General features: G+C 41.1%; 1 protein-coding gene across 2 annotated transcripts in view; it reads left to right on the forward strand.

Annotated features, from left to right (window-relative positions):
* The first annotated feature begins 5,635 nt into the window (after positions 1-5,635).
* Positions 5,636-14,934, forward strand: part of prelp (proline/arginine-rich end leucine-rich repeat protein) — a 28,340-nt gene continuing 19,041 nt past the window's right edge. Inside the window, exon 1 of one of the 2 annotated variants that reach the window (XM_080425147.1) lies at positions 5,636-5,767. The gene's annotated coding sequence lies outside the window, so the exon portion shown is untranslated. The remainder of the gene's footprint in view (positions 5,768-14,934) is intronic. The other variant, XM_080425148.1, reaches the window with a different exon arrangement.

A 14,934-nucleotide genomic window follows, 5' to 3' on the forward strand; every position in this document is an offset into this window, starting at 1 on the left:
ATTTAATCAAATAAATAACATGTGTAGTGGTACAAGTAATGACATCATTGATAGAACATTTCTTCCCAGTATGGGGGTGAGTAAAGTAGTTACCTTTGACCATATTGTTGCACTGGGCACAACCTCTACATTTATAGCAACCATTCGGAAGAGGTGCTAGCAATGATTGTGTTTCCCTTTTCTTTGTTTTTATATGTGCATGAACTAGGCTATCTCTTAGATTGTGTCCTCTTCTATACACTATTAGAGGTGGATCTTTTAAATCTGTTGATATGGTAGGGTCTGAGGATAGTATGTGCCAATGTTTTTTAATTATGGGCCCCAATATATAGCTGTTAGGGGTGTAGGTTGTACTGAACATGATTGAATGTTTCTTTTTCTCTGTAATAGTCTTTTTTAACAGTTCATTTCTTGTTTTGTCCAGAGACATTTGGTACGCTTCTTCAACACATTCAATAGGATAACCTCGTTCTATAAACCTCTGTTTCATGTCAAGTGATTTAGCCATAAAATCTTCCGTGGTGTGACAGATCCGTCTAAGTCTGAAAAATTGGCTTCGTGGTAAGCCTCGTTTGAGGGGTATGGGATGATAACTATTGGCCATTAGTAAGGAGTTTCGATCTGTATCTTTTCTATATTACAAAGTGGTACATAGTGAATCAGTCTTCTTCTCAACCCACATGTCTAGGAAATGTACTCTGTCTCTAGCATATTCAGATGTAAACTTTAGATTTGGGTCTTTCTCATTGAGCAGAGTAACAAACTCACTCACTTCAGTTACAGTACCTTCAAACAGACAGTAGATGTCATCAATGTAACGATACCATTTAATAACCTTGTTAATGAAAGGGTTCTCTGTGGGATTATACACAAACTTTTCTTCAAATAGACCAACATATAAATTGGCATAGCTTGGAGCTACCGTGCTACCCATTGAACAACCATTGACTTGGAGATAATAGTCATCTTCAAACTTGAAATAGTTGTTTCTTAATACAAATTCTGCTAACTGCAGGATGAATTCATTAGGTGGCATATCATTTGTTTGACGATATTTTCTTAGGAAATATGCCAAAGATGACAAACCCCCTTGATGGGGGATGCAGGTGTACAGACTTTCTACATCTAGTGTCAACAGGAGACAATTAGTACTCACATTGTTTATCTCTGAGATCTTGTTCATGAAATCTATGGAGTCTCTGATATAGGATGGTAGTGACTGTACATATGGCTTTATGAAATGATCTACGAAGTTCGAAAGTGGTTCTAATAGTGAACCGATACCAGCTACCACTGGTCTACCTGGAAAATTGTTTTGTTGCGTTCTAGGTTTGTGTGATTTCGGCAATGTGTACAATACTGGGCGTACAGGATGATTACATTTAAGGTACTCCAATTCTTTCTTTGATATCACTTTATTCATATGGGCATTCTCTAAATACACAAAAATCTCTCTTTGAAAGCCTGGGGTGGGGTCTCCACTCAGCTTTCTATAGAATTTCTCATTTCCAATCTGTCTAATAATCTCTTCTTTATACTTGTCATAGTCCTGGACGACAATAGCGCCTCCCTTGTCTGCAGGTTTTATCACAATAGTGGAATATTTTTTCAATTCATTTAATGCCATCTCTTCTTCTCTGGATAGGTTTCTTGTTGGGTGGGGCCGGAATTTGCCATACTCTGACATGGCCTCTTGTTCCACTAGTCTGCAGTATGTATTTATAGAAGCATTATTCACAAATGGACTAAACAGAAAAGAAAGGAAGAAAGTGGCAGAGAGAAAAACGTGTGTGTGTGTGCGTGTGTGTGTGTGTGTGTGTGTGTGTGTGTGTGTGTGTGTGTGTGTGTGTGTGTGAAAGGCATTCTTGTAGGGTGAGCTGCAGGTTAAGATAACGAGGCGAACATATGTGGGGAAGGGTTTCACGCGCACACACACACACACACAATTTACAATTTAGACGTTTAGCAGACGTTCTTATCCAGTGCAACTTACAAGTGCAAAATCAGAGTACTGTAAATGAACCCTGGTCAACAAACGGGAGAAATATTCACATACTGTACGTAAGTAGAGTGCAAAGAGAACAACGCACGCACGCACGCACGCACGCACGCACACACACACACACACACACACACACACACACACACACACACACACACACACACACACACACACACATCTGCACACACTTATGAACACATGTACAGTATGTAGGCTACATATACAGGCAGACACACACACACGCATGTATGCACACACTCATGTATGCGCACACACTCATGTACAGAATGCGCACACACATGTGCACACACTAATGCACGCATACTGTGTCCTGTAAATCTGGATAGGGACAAATAAGAAGTATGAGAGATTTAAAAGTATTGGAATACAATGGAGTCAAACTTACAGTACGTGTCTCAATGGGACACACAGCCTGACTCAACTCCTTTCAGCGCTGCTGCCTCCTTAAATACATTACACAAAGAACGTACAGAGAACAAGAACAAACAAGAATTAACAATGAGAGTTACCAGAACACCCCATTTAACCCTATAAGGGTCATCTGATAATAAACGTTCGGGTTTGGACATGAGAACAGATCAGTCCAGATTAGGTCAGCTCTTAACTCTACAGCTGTGACACATGCAGCTTCTCTGGAAACATTCCACAACTGCTTATGGAGACGAGGATCATATAGAGCACCGAAGTCTGACGTAATTTACACATCCTACCTGGGCCCCCCCCCCCCCCGTTCTGAATTCCCATAGACGTGTTTAATATCGCGTCAAATAAGAACTGTGTTCCAAAAATAAACAAATGACCCCGGCGGTTTTACTCTTATGGATATGAACCATCAACTGACGGTGAGAAAACGATAATGTTACTTCCGACGAATTAGTAAAATTTTCGGCAGAAACAGACTGTATCAAATATAAGTGACTGACTCTCATAAACGATACAGAGCCTCCTCCCTGACAATATCGCTCAGACAGTTTGTTTATTTTTGGACCACAATTCTTATATGAGACGATTCTATGATGACCCAATGTTATTCTCCATAGAGAAATTACTTTACGAACCAGGGGATGGACGAGTGACGTCAGGACTTCTGTACTCTATAGTTATAGTATATTTGAGTTCATTTAAATGTTCACATCTCAGAATTACTTCAGCATTCCTCCATTGAATCATTTAAAGAACTCTTATGAGATGATATACAGTATATATATAGTTGCTGTCGGGCAGAATTGACTCTTTCCTATCGATTAGTCACCCCATGGAGAGTTGAATTCATGGATATTTTTTTCGTTTTTCTCGCATTCCTAAGCCAATAATTTGATGACCGGCGGACCAGTAGGCAGCGGTTCCGGTAGGAGACACAAAGGAGGCGCTTTGTGTCTCCTACCGGAACCGCTGCCGGTCATCAAATTATTGTCTTAGGAATGCAACAAAAAACTAAAAAATATCCATGAATTCAAGTCTCCATGGGGTGACTAATCGATAGAAAAAAAGTCATTTTGGGGGTGAACTATGCCTTTAACTTACAGTTACTTACAGTACATATACATGCAGTCACACACACACACACAGACAAGGCGGATATAGGCTGAGTCAGACTCCCCGCCTCGTTAACCACCAAACCCCCGACGTCCCGACAGGCCGTAACGCCCCATGCCCCCCTGATAGCCTTGAATCATCACATTCTGGAAACCCCTGGACGTTACTGTAACTGCATGGCATCACACCACACACACACACACACACACACACACACACACACACACACACACACACACACACACACACACACACACACACACACACACACACACACACACACACACACACACACACACACACACACACACACACACACACACACACACACACACACACACACACGCTGCTAATGACAAGCACATGCATGCTGGGATCACTCTGTGGGATCCGCTGTGGGTCATGTAAACAATGGCAGAGTGGGCGAGAGGAGAGAGAGAGAGAGGGAGAGAGAGAGGGAGGGAGAGAGGGAGGATAGGGGAGATGAAATTACAGTTGCTTCTCTTCATAACATGAGGGTCCAAGGCCCTGTTCTTCAAGATTATAAGATTTCAAGAAATGTATTGTCACAAGGATGTACGAGTACATGCACTGTGAAAAACGTAGTTTGGGGTGCTCCATAATACACAATAAAATAAAAAACAAGACATAAATAACAATACTAAACATTATTAACAGCCCTAAAGCCATTTCTAAAATAAGATTAAAAACCCAGATCAGCATACAAGGCCATAAATACCACAGAGGATGTTCATAGTTTTGTTGTTCTTATTTAGCAGTCTTATAGAGTACAGAAGTCCTGACGTCACTCGTTCATCCCCTGGTTCGTAAAGTAATTTCTCTATGGAGAATAACATTGGGTCATCTTAGAATCGTCTCATATAAGAATTGCGGTCCAAAAATAAACAAACTGTCTCTGCGATATTGTCAGGGAGGAGGTTCTGTATCGTTTATGATAGTCAGTCACTTATATTTGATACAGTCTGTTTCTGGCGAAAATTTTACTAATTCGGCGGAAGTAACATTATCATTTGTTTATTTTTGGCACACAGTTCTTATTTGACGCGATATTAAAGGCGTCTATGGGAATTCAGAACAGGGGTGGACAACCGCGAACCAGGTAGGATGTGTAAATTACGTCTATGTGCTCTATAGCTATAGGGAGGAAACTGTTCTTCAGTCTGCTTGTGCTGCATGGGTTTTGAGGCGTTTTACCTGATGGCAACAGTTGGAACAGACTGCTATGGGGGTGTGTGGGGTCTCAGATGACCCTCAGGGATTCCCTGACAGTCATACTTTGGTTGATACTTTTTGGCACCGAAAATAGCCGATCTACAAGCTCAGACCGCTTCGCATCGCGACACGCTGTGAGCTTGTAGATCGGCTATTTTCCGATAGTATAAATCAGGATTTGGAACGCAACAAAGGCTCATGCTATCCAGCGACATGATGGAATGATAATAGCCTACTTTGTTTATACTGTAAATACGCACGCATATGCACTCTTGCACGCCAAATGCACACAGAAATGCACACTCATATGTTTTGCACTGTATATGCAGTTGTGTGCAAAGTGCAACACATGTGAGCCCCTCCCTAACGCTGTGCTCAGACAGTAGAGGGTTTGAATAACAAAGTTTGACAGCCGGGGAGTTTAAGACACTTTAAAAAAGAGTGGATGGGTCGTGTAGATTAAATCTCACTGTGCTGGAGCGAAGGGGGAGACGAGAAACGAAAAAGAGCACTGTGACCTTCATGAGGGGGGAAAAACACCAGGGAACCCACCCAACAGGCAGGCTTCTGCTCCAACGAGGAGAGAGAGAGAGAGAGAGAGAGAGAGAGATAGAGAGAGAGAGAGAGAGAGAGAGAGAGAGAGAGAGAGAGAGAGAGAGAGGAGAGAGAGAGAGAGAGAGAGGCAAGAGAGAGAGAGAGAGAGAGAGAGAGAGAGAGAGAGAGAGAGAGAGAGAGAGAGAGAGAGAGAGAGAGAGAGAGGGAGGGAGGGAGGGAGAGAGGAAGAGAGGAAGAGAGGGAGGGAGGGAGGCAGGGAGGGAGGGAGGGATGGATCGGTGGGGGACCGAGAGGGAGCGAGAGAGAGAGAGAGAGAGAGAGAGAGAGAGAGAGGAGGGGTAGGGACAGGAGTGAGAGAGGCAGAGAGACGAAAGGCACAAAACGTGTGACTTGACAAAACAGGGCAGGTACCAGAGGCAGGTAAGAGATGCATTATTTGACTAACAAATGACACGCTCAATAACAACACATAAGCAGAGCAGATGTGTGTTTGTGTGTGTATGTGTGTATGTGTCAGAATGATAGAGAAATACAAACAGAGAGTGTGTGTGTGTTTGAGAGAGAGAGGGAGAGAGAGAGAGAGAGAGAGAGAGAGAGAGACAGAAAGGGGTGTGTGTGTAATATGGACCTGAGGAAAAACTTGCATGCTTGAGCCATGCCTGTGTGTTTCTATAGAAACCTTGTGCCATACTGAGGGGTACTCTCTGCCAGGGAGCTGCTGCGTTACAGGACCTTTTCCCCCCATTCATATCACTGCTATATTTTTCGGAGTCTTAATTTAACTGGCAGGGGGAAAGTGTCACATTTTTAAACCAACCGAATTAAATTAATACTCTTGAACTTTAGAGTGTATGATTTTATTTAACCTTTTTCATCAGTGAGTGAATAGAGCTGATGTAGGACCGTAAGGGCAGTGAAAGTTTCCGAAGGTCTGGCTCTTGAATACATCGTTTGTAATGATTTTTTTGGCAGGTGGGGGAAGAAAATGTACATTGTTCCACTTCCAGCTGTTCTGTAGTTTACATCGGAAAGTCAGTGCGTTGAGGCACTTAATCCAACCATTATGGTTTTGTCCTGATTCTTTCTTTATTCCATGTTTTGCCAAACGAACCGCACGCTCTTAACTAAAGCAGCTTTTCACGACAGATATTCTGCTGGGTCATAGAGTCAGCCAGTGGCCAAAGTCAGCTTGAGAGGGAGGAAAATAAGTATTTGATTTTGCACCATGGAAAAATATCAGGCATGCAAAGTGTTTTTACAAGACCGTGGCAAACGGCTGGAAAAGAAAAATATTGAGCAATATTGAGTGTTGATAAAAAATTCCTCTATGGGTACATGTGCAGGAGAGCAAAGAATGTGAGGGGAAATCTATGTTGATCTGGGCTTAGCTGACTCCAGTGACTGTCAGAATAGACAAACAGGGCTGAGCAGCTTGCAGACAGGATGGAGGACAGTTTGCCTGGAGCCTATATACGGGAGTTAGATGCAAACATCCAGGATGTCCTTTATCTCTTGGTGCTTATGGGTGCTGGTACTGTAGTCTCAACTCACTTGACATAAGAATGTATATTTCTTTTCTTGCCTGGCCCTGGTAATCAGTGGTGGAAAGTAACTGAGTACATTTACTCAAGTACTGTACTTAAGTACAATTTTGAGGTATTTTTACTTTACTAAAGTATTTCCAATATTCAGTATTTTTACTTCTACTTTCTTCTACTTTACACTACATCTCAGAGACAAATATTGCACTTTTACTCGACTACAATTATATGAAAACTTTAGTTACTTAGTTTTGTAGATTATTATTACTAAACATACATTAACCACTTAAGCTCTATATATATTTTGGCTATTTGAAAATCGCGACGCGTTGTGAGCTTGTAGATCGGCTATTTTGAAAAGACTTGTATACATTTAGAAAACTTGAAATGGGACCTTCTGCATAATGAATACTTCTACTTTAGGAACTTTCACTATATTTTGATCCCAATACTTTCGTACTTTTACTCAAGTAATTTTTTTATTCCGGACCGAGTATTTCTACATTGCAGTATTGATACTTTTTTTTAAGTCCAAAATTTGAGTATGTTTTTTCCACCACTGCTGGTAATACATCTCTCCATCCAGAACACCTAATCGCGGATAAATATTTAGTCAACATAACAAGTCTGATCTGGTCCAGCGTCAGCTGTGGCCCAGCCCACAAGAGGAAACATTTGGTAATCCAAATAACAGTGATGTAGGATATAGAAGATGGGAGGAGGCCAAAGGAGGGACATCTGTAAATGCCTCCGACTGTATTCTGTAGCCGTGCCTGGGAAAGCAATGTTTTAGTGGGAAGTCGTGAACCTGCAGTGTATTAATGCCCCATTGAAGTGAGCGATGTGCTTGTTCGTCAAGCAAGGCGACGGACGGGGCCAGCAACACATCATCTCTTCATCACTGAGAGCAGAGTTGCGGGCTTAGACTGTTACAGTAGTCATGACAACAGCACAGGAAGAGGAAGGAACTTAGGCAGTCAGGCGGGACACCCTCCCTGTGAGCTCTATAGCTGCGTCTGGACTGGGAGGTTCTGGATGACTGGGGAGGAAAAGTGGAATCACACGGTACGGGGCAGTGCCAGGGAACGCCATCATCATCATCATCACCATCATCATCCTCATCATCATGATCAGCCTGCCGGGAGAAAAAGTTCATGACTGTTTTTCCTGGCTGCACCCCCCCCTCTCTCTCTCTCTCTCTCTCTCTCTCTCTCTCTCTCATATGCTTCGTTCCCGTCCCATGACTCATGATAATGTTTGATGTTTATCTAAATAGGCAATAAGCTATTTTTCTAAGAAAAGCCAAGTGATTACAATTTAATGGTATATTTGTGTATTTTGGCAGTTTGTTTTGTGATTATTTTGCGAAAAGATTGATGTTGATACTAGGCAACAAATGCACAGCTGGCTGCGTGTGAAGCGGCCAAACATGCATGTGTGTGTGTGTGTGTGTGTGTGTGTGTGTGTGTGTGTGTGTGTGTGTGTGTGTGTGTGTGTGTGTGTGTGTGTGTGTGTGTGTGTGTGTGTGTGTGTGTGTGTGTGTGTGTGCGTGTGCTTACTGCAGATGTGCGTATGCGAAATAGCAGTCACACACACACACACACACACACACACACACACACACACACACACACACACACACACACACACACACACACACACCCACACACATATGCTTACACACATGCTCTCACACACACACACACACACACACACACACACACACACACACACACACACACACACACACACACACACACACACACACATGTTCGTTGAAGAAGAAATATCATACATAAAGAAATGTTAGCCTCTCCTCGTGCAGGCATGCAGTGGAGGAGATGTATTTCCTTCGGTCCCTCATCACTCAGAGCAGTTCATTTCCATGGCAATACAACAGTCCTTCATCCAGTTGGTTAAAGTAAAACATCTGCATAATATCCCCTTCCAGTCCTCTGTGTGTGCATGCATGCGTGTGTGTGTGTGTGTGTGTGTGTGTGTGTGTGTGTGTGTGTGCATGTGTGTGTGTGCGTACGTGCGTGTGTGCGTGCGTGCGTGTGTGCGTGCGTGTACGTGTGTGCGTGTGTGTGTGTGTGTGTGTGCATACAGTATGTGTGTGTGTACACTCTAACTAATGCACCCAAACCACACTATAGGCATCCACCCAACAGTCATCATCTCATTGTTCCGTTTTGAGAGCATTCCCTGTGCAACGTCCATGCAGATCACTCTATTGTGTACACAGAGCTGAGACAGGCTCCACTATAGTGCACACATCTGCTTAGCATACGTACCGCGTTTGTTCATTTAACGGCTCATGTCAAGTTTGCAACCACTCGCTAATTTCCTGGTACAAGTTCAAAATGTTGGATGTGTCTTTTTAAGTGAGTTCTCCCTTTATACATGTTAATTAAATCATGTCTAGTCAAGTCAATTTAAGTACATTTTATTCATAAAGCACATTTAACAACAACCAAAGTTACCCAAAGTGCTGTACAGCAACGAAAACCGCATAAAATATAACAGACATGACAGTGAAACCACTTTAGATATATACAATAACACAAAGAAGATAAAACAAATATGTTTGTGCATGACATGTTTTGAATCTTAATTAAAAGTGTCCAGAGAGGGAGCAGACCTATCAGGAAAGGGTAGGAAGGATATTCCGTAGTTTTTGGGGCAGCAACAAAAAAAAGAAAAAAAAAGCATGATCACCCTTTTACTTCAACCGGGTTCACAGCAGTGGTGGAAGAAATACTCTGTTACAAATAAAAGTCCGGAATTCAAAATGTACTTGAGTAATAGTACAAAAGTATTGGTATCTAAATGTACTTAAAGTACCAAAAGTAAAAGTACTCATGGCAGAAATCTTCCGTTTCATGTTTTCAAAATGTATACAGTACAATCATTTGAAAATAGCAGATCCACAAGCTCACAACGCGTCGCATCGCGACGAGCTTGTAGATCGGCAAAATTTCAAATAGCCGAAGTATAGGGCTGAAGTGGTTGATGTATGTTTTGTAATAATATTTCAAATCTAACTAATCTTTCAAAGTAACTAGTAACTAAAGTTGTCCAATAATTGTAGTGGAGTCATTAGTAAAAGTAATGTATTTGCCTCTGAAATGTAATGGAGTAGAAAAAGTAAAAGTACAGAAATTTGGAAATACTCCAGGAAAGTAAAATGCCTCAAAGTGTTACTTTACAACACCACTGGTTCACAGGATCATAACAAGCATCTGGTCAGAGGATCGAGTGAGGATCGGGGGGGGGGGGGGGGGGATATAGGGTGATGCTAATCCATTCAAGGCTTTAGAAACAAAGAAACATTAAAATCAGTTTTAAGTCTGACTGGGAGCCAAAAAAATCGAGGCCAAGTACAGAGGTGATGTGGTCCCACACTGAACAGTGGTGGAAAAAGTACTCAAATGTTTTACTTAAGTAAAAGTATCACTACTGCAATTTAGAAGTACTCTGTTACAAGTAAAAGTCTGGTGTTCAAAATTTACTTGAGTAAAAGTACAAAAGTATTGGCATCAAAATGTACTTAAAGTACCAAAAGTAGAAGTACAAAAATGTTTGCTTGCAGATCGGCTATTTTCAAATAGCCTAGGTATAAAATTAATTAATGTATGTTAATGTAGGTTAATGTATGTTTTATAATGTAATAATTTATATCTGAAAAGTAACTAAAGTTTTCACATAATTGTAGTGGAGTAAAAGTACAATATTTGCCTCTGAGATGAGTAGTGGAGTAGAAGTAAAAGTATTGGAAATTGGAAATACTCAAGTAAAGTACAAATACCTCAAAATTGTACTTAAGTACAGTACTTGAGTAAATGTACTTTGTTACTTTACACCACTGAACAGCAGTGATATATGTGTGTGGTTTATGTGTGATTGTAATTGTGCGCTGATTCCGTCATTGTCTGTCTCTCTTTAGAATTCCGTGTTTTTCTCTGGACCTCCCAAGGGTCAAAGAGCCATAACCTTCCAGAACCATTTTCCATGCTATAACTACTCCCTCTGGACCGGCACTGACAATGGAGGCTTTCTCCTCCAGTCTGTCCTCCCCTCTCTCTCTCTCTCTCTCTTTCCCCCTGTGTCAATATCTGCCCAGTTCTCTCTAATTACATCAAGTCAAATATTATACTGCCTCTCATTGCATCTCTCTCTCTCTCTCTCTCTCTCTCTCTCTCTCTCTCTCTGTATCTCTCTCTCTCTCTCTCTGTATCTCTCTTAGCCTGTCTGTCTGTCTGTCTGTCTGTCTGTCTGTCTGTCTCTTAGTCTGTCTGTCTGTCTGTCTCTCTCTCTCTCTGTATCTCTCTTAGTCTGTCTGTCTGTCTGTCTGTCTGTCTGTCTGTCTGTCTGTCTGTCTCTCTCTCAGTCTGTCTGTCTCTCTCTCTCTCTGTCTGTCTGTCTCTCTCTTACTCTCTCTGTCTGTCTGTCTGTCTGTCTGTCTGTCTGTCTGTCTGTCTGTCTGTCTGTCTGTCTGTCTGTCTGTCTGTCTGTCTGTCTGTCTGTCTGTCTGTCTGTCTGTCTGTCTCTCTGTTAGTCTCTCTGTCTGTCTGTCTCTCTCTTAGTCTCTCTGTCTGTCTGTCTCTCTAAGTCTCTCTGTCTGTCTCTCTCTTAGGCTGTCTGTCTCTCTCTCAGTCTGTCTGTCTGTCTGTCTCTCTCTTCCACTTTCTCCAACTCCTCCTTCTGTTCCTTAAAGGAGTAGTACACCCCAAAAATGCCAAATTCTATCAATTACACACCCCATGAAGCCTTGAATTCATGGAGATGTTTTTGCTTTTGTCACATTAAACCAATAACCTTAATAACTCAATAACAATAACCTAAACCAATAATTTGATGACATTGAGTCTCCTACTGACCAGCCACCCGGTCAACGAATTATTGGCTCAGGAATGCAACAAAAACAAAATTATCTCCATGAATTTAAGGCTTCATGGAGTGTGTAACTGATAGAAAATAAGTCATTTGGGTGAACTACTCCTTTAACGCTGGGACAGATGAAAACACACATGAAAACCTAGCCTCGCGTGGCCAGACAATATCACACGACACACTGCGTGGATATTAGTCTGGTCCCTATCAACGATAGATTTTTTTCCAAGGGGCGGTTACAAAAAGATCCAAACGGACTCTATTGGTTAGACCTACAGTAAACCAATCAGAGCAGTGCTTCCTTGTTCACGAACCAATCAGAGCAGTGCTTCCTTGTACAGTGGTTACCTGTTCGTTCATGCGCGATCTTCAAACGGCCGCCTATTGCCGCCTATTGGACCTCAGAGGTACCTAAACATACCTTTAAAAGTTGACGCCCACAGAATCTTAGCGCCTCCCATTGCAAGGATTAGAACGTTTAGTGTGGCCGTTCAGCCACCAGGTGGCGCTTGGTATCAAAATTAAAAGTACTCATTATAAAGAAAGTCCTGTTTCACATGTTATGTTAAAATTGAAAATAGCAGATCTACAAGCTTACAACATGTAGCTTAGTTCTGCTATTTTTAAAATAGACAATGTTTATATAAGGCTGAAGTGGTTAATGTATGTTTTGTAATAATAATCAAAATCTGCAAAGTAATAGTAGCCTAACTAGTTTTCAAACACTGCGCATTGCATCCGTCTGTGTGTTTGTGTGTGTGTGTGTGTGTGTGTGTGTGTGTGTGTGTGTGTATAAAACATATTTTGAAAGTAGCAGATCTACAAGCTCACATTGCCACCCCAAATGTAAATAAAGTATTCAATGAAACAGTCTTATATATTATTATTTTTTCTCGCATCACACATGCTGTGTAGTATATATCCTAATTGTTTCCTTTGTAAATGAGACAGCCCAGTTAGTGTAGAGGTTAAGACTAACGGCCAGTAATTTTACGGCCCGCGTTCGAATCCCACGCAAGGAGCATGATCGTAACTCGAATCGTAATTAGTGATTTAAACAGTGTATTTTCAAACATCTCTCTCGTGCCGTGCGCTCAGCTAGGTTTCAATTGTGTATATACTTCGTTTGGCGGGCGGTATTGCGCACCAAAAATAGGTTGCACGACTGACACAAAGAGATCCATAATCCATAAGTGCGTAGCGCCTCCCCAAACAAGACTTCATTCAGATTTCTCCGTAATTCACACAAGTATGTTTATAAATACTCGCAGTGGTGTAAAGTAACTAAGTACATTTACTCAAGTACTGTAATTTTGAGGTAATTTTACTTTACTGGAGTATTTCCAATTTTCAATACTTTTACTTCTACTCCACTACATCTCAGAGGCAAATATTGTACTATGCCGTGCTTGTAGAGCGGCTATTTTTACTTATGTACAGTACTTCAGTAAATGTAATTTGTTACTCTACACCACTGTAAAATGTTTGAAAATACACTGTTTAAATCACTAATTACGATTCGAGTTACGATCATGCTCCTTGCGTGGGATTCGAACGCGGGCCGTAAAATTGCTGGCCGTTAGTCTTAACCTCTACACTAACTGGGCTGTCTCATTTACAAAGGAAACAATTAGGATATATACTACACAGCATGTGTGATGCGAGAAAAAATAATAATATATAAGACTGTTTCATTGAATACTTTATTTACATTTGGGGTGGCAATGTGAGCTTGTAGATCTGCTACTTTCAAAATATGTTTTATACACACACACACACACACACACACACACACACACACACACACACACACACACAGTCGCACAAGATGTACTTTGTAGATGTTACAATCTATCTTTAATAATACTAATTAGATGTGGTGTAAAGTAAGTTATTTTACTCCACTACAATTATTTGAAAACGAACTAAGCACATAGTTTGATGCCAATACTTTGTATCTGTATAGGAGTAATATACTTTAATGAATCAATGTATTTACTTACTTGTAACAGAGTATTTTTATATTGTGGTAAAAAACGGGACATTCTGCAATAGATTAATATTACATATTACTTTTTAGTTACTTAAAAAAATAAAATAATTGAACAATTAAATAATCTAGATTTTGTATTATTATTATTATTATTATTATTATTATTATTATTATTATTATTATTATTATTATTAGCCCACAGATTATTTTTGGGACAGAGATGGCAGATGAGCAGGCATTTAAATTATAAGATTTAAGGATTGTGAATTACATTAATGTATCAATGTATTTACTTAAATTAATCAATTCACAAATAGACATATACCTTAATGTAATGTAATCTAGAGTAATTTCTTTCCTCTGCAAACATTTTAGCTCTCTTATGCCACCTACTGTCCACCTACTGTATTACAGCGCAAGACACACCTCCAAGCCATAGCCACACCCCCAACCTTTCACAACCTAGGGTTAGGTGAGTCCTGGTAGGTACCTTTCAGAGACTGGGGCGTATAGGTCAGCAGGTAACCACTGTACGTCATTGCTCCAAATAAGGTGATAAGCCCGCCCACATTTGGATACTGGGCCCTGGTTGGTTCCGCACAACTGCGGAGGGAGAGAAATGGAATCTCTATGGAGGGGGGCCAGACCTAATCTGCCGAGGGCTAAAGTGCGATGCAATTTTGCAAAGGCAGATTCGTCTGGAACCAGGCTAATGAAAACCATGTCTTAGACTTGGTTAGTGGTTAGACTGCTTGTACAGAACCTCTAACATTAGTTAAATAGTTTTAATATTTAATCCCTCTTGGAAATACCACCCCGCCCACTCTGCTGCTCTGCACTTTATAACAGCCAATACAACACATGTGTTTCTTATAGATGTTGTGTTTGGAGATCTGCAGGGCAATAAAGTACACATGTAAAGGGATGGAGGGATGTTGTCCATCACTTTAAAGAGATAGTTCACCCCCAAAATGACTTTTTTCTATAGAAGTTTTTTGTTTGTTTGGGTGAACTATCCCTTTAATGGCCTGTTCATGTGTATGTGAAGCCATCATCAGCTGTGGTGGTGCACGAGGTGAGGAGGGTGGGCTATGAAGGTGGGTTATATACTGTTATGGATGCCAGTGGGCGCTGTGATGTGGTCACTGGTCAGTGATTGC

This window comes from Gymnoscopelus braueri (assembly GCF_963280865.1).
Source record: "Gymnoscopelus braueri genome assembly, chromosome: 3".
In the NCBI taxonomy this organism is placed as follows: Eukaryota; Metazoa; Chordata; class Actinopteri; order Myctophiformes; family Myctophidae; genus Gymnoscopelus; species Gymnoscopelus braueri.